This window comes from Centroberyx affinis, unplaced genomic scaffold (genome assembly GCF_046629955.1).
Source record: "Centroberyx affinis isolate AG114_WGS23_722 - 3 ecotype Tasmania unplaced genomic scaffold, CSIRO-AGI_Caff_v1 ptg001911l_1, whole genome shotgun sequence".
Classification (NCBI taxonomy): Eukaryota; Metazoa; Chordata; class Actinopteri; order Beryciformes; family Berycidae; genus Centroberyx; species Centroberyx affinis.
Genome location: NW_027280274.1, coordinates 83,483 through 89,882, shown reverse-complemented (window position 1 = coordinate 89,882; position 6,400 = coordinate 83,483).

Here is a 6,400-nt window from a genome sequence, read left to right as displayed (position 1 = left end):
GGCGTCGTTTGGATCAGTATATTCAAGCTGAAAAGTTGGTCAACGAACACCAGCACACCAAACGATACCGCAAACCAAACTTCCCCAAAAAAAAAACAGTTGAGCTACAAATTAGCAAACATTCGTGATACAATGACCAGCAAGGTATCTCTGTTTGGCAGCCTAAGAGTCAAAAGCATCCGTATACTTTAATATTCTTTCAAAAAACGTAAATGATAGACTCATTTTGATGAAATTATGCAGCTCGTGCTCTCTAGTAGGCTGTGTGTTTGACAACGGTCCTGAACTCGACTTGCTCTTCGCTGACAAACTAACTGGTACTTTGCTTTCAGTCTCCATGGAAACTGTCTTGATTGACACACGGGTCGACCATTTGGGTGGAGCGTTGTGCTTTGTGCTGCATTCAAAGCGCATGGGGAAAAACTGCAGGTTCGTCTTTCCTATTTGAAAATATCAAATATCAAAATGGCATTCATACAGATCTCACCTGGTCAGTACTACTATAAAATACTCTTCACCTCAGTTTTCAGATGGTAAATACTACTAGTAAATACCGTTCACCTCACCTCTCAGCTGGTAAATATTACTTGGGAACTCGGATTTTGGTGATGGACCCCAATTTCTCTGACTGAATTTTGAAATCACCATCAGAGAAATAGCCTACCCCTAACCCAAACCCTGTAGTGAAGTGCAGGGGATGATATATTAATTTCAAAAAGATACTTGCAAAAGTTAGTCCTTGTATTTTACTGATTATTAATAGGTCCTTGGGCACTGGTATTTTCCCCTCTTTTTTTAAACATGCCTTAGAAACCCAATTTAGATCCCCTCCTTAGCAATTACAGGCCCATAGCTCAGACCCATAGGTCAAAAATGACCTATACCTTGCAGCAGATGTATACCTAATTTGGTCCTGTTTGATTTGAGTGCTGCTTGTGATACCGTGGACCACACCATTCTATTACCTCACCTTGATGTTCTTTATCACTGTAATGCAGATGACACCCAACTGTATGTCCCACTAAAATCCACCAATTCTAGTAGGCTAGTCTAGCTGCCTTACCGATATCAAATGGCGGATATCCCAAAAGTTTCTAAAATTAAATTAGTTAAATTTGAGATCATATTTGATCCACCATATTCCATTAGCCTACCTTATGACAAACTCAGCAGCCTATCAGATAATATTAAGCAGGCTGCTAGAAATCTAGGAGTGTTTTTTGATGCTGACCTCTGTTTCAACAATCAAGTTAAGAAGAAGATCTCAAAAATTAGGTCATTTTTATCTTTTGATGATTTAAAAAGAGTTATATATGCTTTTATTTCCCCTCACCTGAACTACTGTAATGCACTTTAATCTGGTATGGGGCCCTGCTGGTCATTCCAAGGTCCCAGCTGGTGACTAAGGGTGATCGGCCTTTTGTCAAAGCCTGAAGTTACTGTTGATTTTATGTCCTTTTTATGTCTTTTCCTTAAATTGTCCCTTTTTTTATGTTTTCTGATCTTTCTTTGTGATTTTTAATTCAGTTTTAGTGCTGTACTTATTTTGTGAAGCACTTTGTAACACTGTTTAAAAAAAGTGCCATACAAATACAAATTTACCATAAATATGACATGAACGTGGCATTAGTCTATGTATGTTCAGTGTGAAAAAGCTGATCTGGAGTCTGCAGAAAACGTCAATCATGGCGTCCTGATGGCTTCAAACAATTTAAAACGTGGGACTACTTCCAAGTCGTCGCTTTAAACCTTAAAGTTCTTCTGCCCATTTTTCCCCATGGTACCTGAATGCAGCATTTTACTGCCGCGCGACAGGGCGGGGCTTGTAGTCTCCTCGTCCCAGGCCTGCCTCATTTCCAGAGTCTAATGAAACAGAACACAGCAGTCTGCATCATAAGCTCCACTGAGAGGGAAGGAAAGTTCCCAGGCAGTTTGAAATAAAAACAATATCTGCTCCTTTCACATTTGAAATACAGATTTTAAGTGTCAGTTTCACTTAGGAAGCTGGGGGAAAAAATGGGTTCCTTCACTTTTCAGCATTATGTTTTCCAGTCTCTCACAGTAAAACATCTCCTTATATAGCAGTCATTTATTATGAGATACTGGTAAACGTGATGTAGATAGAAATAGTGCTAGAGATCATACTAATAATATAATAAGTGATGCAATGCTGATCATCATAAGGACAAGAACCATCAGTTTAAACAAAAATCTGTTATATATACAGAAAAGCATTAATCTATGCTTTTTCCCCTTAAGACCCTATCCTCATATACTAAACTGTATAGTATGAATTTACATCTCAAAAATCTATGTTGGCCTAAAAAGGTTGGAAAATTCTATTTCTGAAAATAAAAAGGTAGGCAAACTGAGTTTAGGTGGGTTTACCCTCCACTACATCCCTGAACAGAATATAATATAGGCTATAGATATAGATATATAGCTATAGAGACATAAAGATAGAGATAGATCTAAAAGTGCATTGAGGAGATCTGGGAGGGATTCCAATCTCCCTCCGCTGGCCATGCAGGGAAGTGCCAAGGACCTTGAGTTACATTGTGTAGGTGCTTGAGTATACAGTATTTGCTACTATACCTTATCTATGAAACTACACTTTACCAGATTGTATGACAGCTCTGGTTAGAAAGGTACAATGGGAATCCAGTAATAAGTAGAAGTAGCAGTAGTAGAAGTAAACTACTGTAAAGACACCTTACTTCTTCAAGATCTTGGAGAACCCAGCTTTCAGGTCTACTAGCTCACTGGTTCTCAACGTGGGGTCCGGGGACCACCAGGGGTCCTTGAGGGGGTTCCGGGGGGTCCCCAGCAAATTGATGAATTGTTAAACATTATTTCATTTTTAAGAAGTTAACACAATTACAGAATGGAGAAGAATGACTATTTTGATCATAGTTTCACTGTTATCTCTCTACCTACAATACAGATAGTCATGGAATTCTGGACAAAATCATATCTAACAATAAAAATATTCTCAGATTTGGGTCCAAGAGAAAAAATGTCATCAAATGGGGGTCCGAGGCCCTAATGGGGTCCTTGATATGAAAAAGGTTGAGAATCACTGTACTAGCTCACAATACACTGATACCTATGCTATCCAAAGATAATTTTATGAACCATCAACATGCATCATTGGCATTGCTGTTGAATGACTTAAACTAAATAAGAATGTAACTAAAAGTATTTTACTATAATACTACTTTTTTTTTAATAACTACACTAAAACTGCCAAACCCTTTTTAAAAAATAACTGAAATGAAACTGAACTGGGAATGAAATTTGAAAATAAAACAAGAATAGGCTTGTTCTCAGTTGTCTATACAACTTATAGAATAAGTAAAATGGTAATACCACTGTATAGAAGAATTTTGCTCAATAGCTAACATGTACTTGCTAATAGATTTAAAAAGTGATTGAAGTGAAGGGAAGTGAAGGAAAAAGGAAGTAGTACATGTGGTGCGTCAGTTCAATGACTTTGACCAATTCAAAATTCAATGGATCATTTTAACTCAACTTTTTCATCCCTTCAATTTTTCACGATGGATCCACAAAGCAGCAGCCAGGTAACAAAGTGAACTTTTTATTGATATACATAAACGGTGGTATGGTATGATGGAGCGATAGCACAGCCTGAGTATTTAGCAACCCGTTCTCAGACAAAATCAGAACTGTATCTTTCAACATATTATCTACACACGAAAAAACTATAGAAACAAAACAAGAAATGCATGCTTCTGTGTCAATCCCCCCAAAATCTTCCACCAAATCCATCAAAATAAGTACATCTGTCTTTACCGTCAAATATTCCCTTTATTCCTTTTTCCATAGTGAAAATAAATAGACAAATAAATAGCTTGAAAAGACATAAATACGGAACAGCCGCTACAATTTGCCACTGCCCCAGCTTCCCGTATAGATCCCACGATACATTATTTCTCCCAAAAGCTTCCTATTTTTCAAATATTTCTAATAGCTTCTATCAATGCACTTACATATCAGTGTTACATATTTCAGGATTTGTTAAGGGGGTGTGTTCTTGGCCATTCATTTTCCTGAATAAATATCATTATGTGTAAGATCTACAGTGTGTCAACATATGCTCTACATTACATTTTTTCATAAACCCCAATAAAAATAGACAAATATTTTATCTTTAAATACACTTACAGACATTTCCAACAAAAAGTACATAAAAAAAAAAATTAGTGGAACTTCTTGCATGTAATTTCTTTTTCAAATAAGTTGTCCAGAGCATAGATCACTTGCTGAATAAATGCAGCTCTGATTCTCTTGTCGTTTGCATGGAGTTCCCATGAAAACATCAACAGAACCACATTTTTTTTTTATAACACCACCAGAGACGGCGGTGGACAGAGGAAGAGGAATACTGTGATCCGAATGGAAACAGAAACAGACGAAACCGGTGACGGCAACACATTTCTTGCATCGAGTGACGGATAACTAGCTAGCTTGATCGATAATAGAAAAGACACAAATAGAAAACAGAAAGGCTTAAAAAGTGAAGGCAAACTCTTAGACCGATGCGTGTCATCACGTCGTAAAAAAGAAAAACCGCAAACCAACGAAACATTCAAAGGAAAGTTCCAGTCCTTTCCGTTACTTACAAATACGATACGGTATAAATAACAGTACAAAAGATCATAGAAAAAAACAAAAACCAAAAAAAAGACGGGGATAATGCAACGTAATCACAGCCTCGCCCTCGTGGTTGTAGAGGTGCTTGGATAAGGCCTAGCCACCGCCAAGGGTGACTGCAGCACTTTTAGTCTGACTGCCAATACAATGAGTTTGCCAGGAGAGAGAGAGAGAGAGAGAGAGAGAGAGCGAGAGAGCTCTTTCATTCTAATCTTATCTCTAGTCGGTTGCGTCATCTGTGCTGGCTCACCTACAGTATACACTCTGGCACTCCACTCCACAGTGACTCAGCAGGTCTGGACGGGCAGTACTGTAGGAATGATGAGGAGACACATGTTGTCCGGTGACACTCTCAGGGTTTCTCTCTCTATATGCAGCCTACTGTATAGCAGGCACTGGAGGATGACATTATCATCACACTAACCCCGTGTTCACACTGTGATCAACTTGGTTATATGTAGTGGTCTGCAGCTACAAAGTTTTGAACAGGCAAATCATGTATTGTTCGCAGCTTTGGTATTGCCTTTCAGAACGTGAGTTACATAGCAAGCACTAATTGCGTAGCATTAATCGAACATAAACAGCAAGAACTCTACAAGGATTGTTTTTGAGATTCCTGTAGTCTTTCAAATAAAAGTTGTAGAGAACTGGGAAGCTTTGAATGCGGAACTGTTGTTCATGAAACAAAATCCCATCAGTAGGGAAAGAAGGAAGCGCGGAAATCTCATTGGCTGTCGACTGCCGATGACCGCGAAAAGTTCGGCCATGGCCAACTTTTCTCGGCCCCCGAGCTTGTCGAGACAACGGCCGAGATTCCCTGACTGCTCAGCTCTATAGGAGATAAATGGGACGTCCAGTGACTTGCTGACCATGTTGCTCACAGTGTGAATGCACGGCAACTTCACCCATTGTACAGGAGACTCCAAAAAACAAGAAACATGAAATTATGAAACACTTCACAGGCCACATTTGAGGCAGAAAATAACTGAGGCACAGTTTCATAACTGGGCTGGAGATGCCGGTCTATATGGAGGGACTGGGAATGCAGAGCGTACACTGCAGTCATAGCGTTTGTTCAAAAAAATCATGGCTGACTGCGAAGCAGACTGGAGTAAAGGTCTTAACTATTGCATACATTACATTGGTTTGTCCAAGTCCCCCTTCCCAATATAATATGGGTACACATTACCCTTCGCTGACCAAGGTCAAGAGTTTCTAGGAGGACGAGTGCCCTACAGGTTCAGGAAGCAGATCCAATATGCCACCTAGGTCCTTAAAGACCTAGAGATATCCCTTTGCACCAATCTCATTGGGCCCAGGAGTTTCTCAATAAGAAGAATAAAGGTTTGGATATTGGATTACCTGTCCCATGCACAGAGCAAATCCTTACTTGACATGGTGGAGCTTGAGAATGGTGGCACACTGTTAGAGAGAGGAAATCCTTCAATCCTTCAGTCGTCAGTGGAAGACTTGAATAAGAGTACTAGCAGCTCCCATTCACGTGGACATGACCAGAGATGCTAGTGCCCTGACTGTACGGTTAAGCACCACTCTGGCCAACAGGATTCATAGAAAGTCTCCTATAGCCAGCCAGAGAGACAATGCGCACGTGCATTATTTGTCTTCGAGGAATCATGAACTACCGGTCGGGTTTGGGGTTGATTCAGCCACCCTGGGTCAACGAGATCACCCCCCAGTCTCAACAAAAGGAATCCCAGAACCAAAG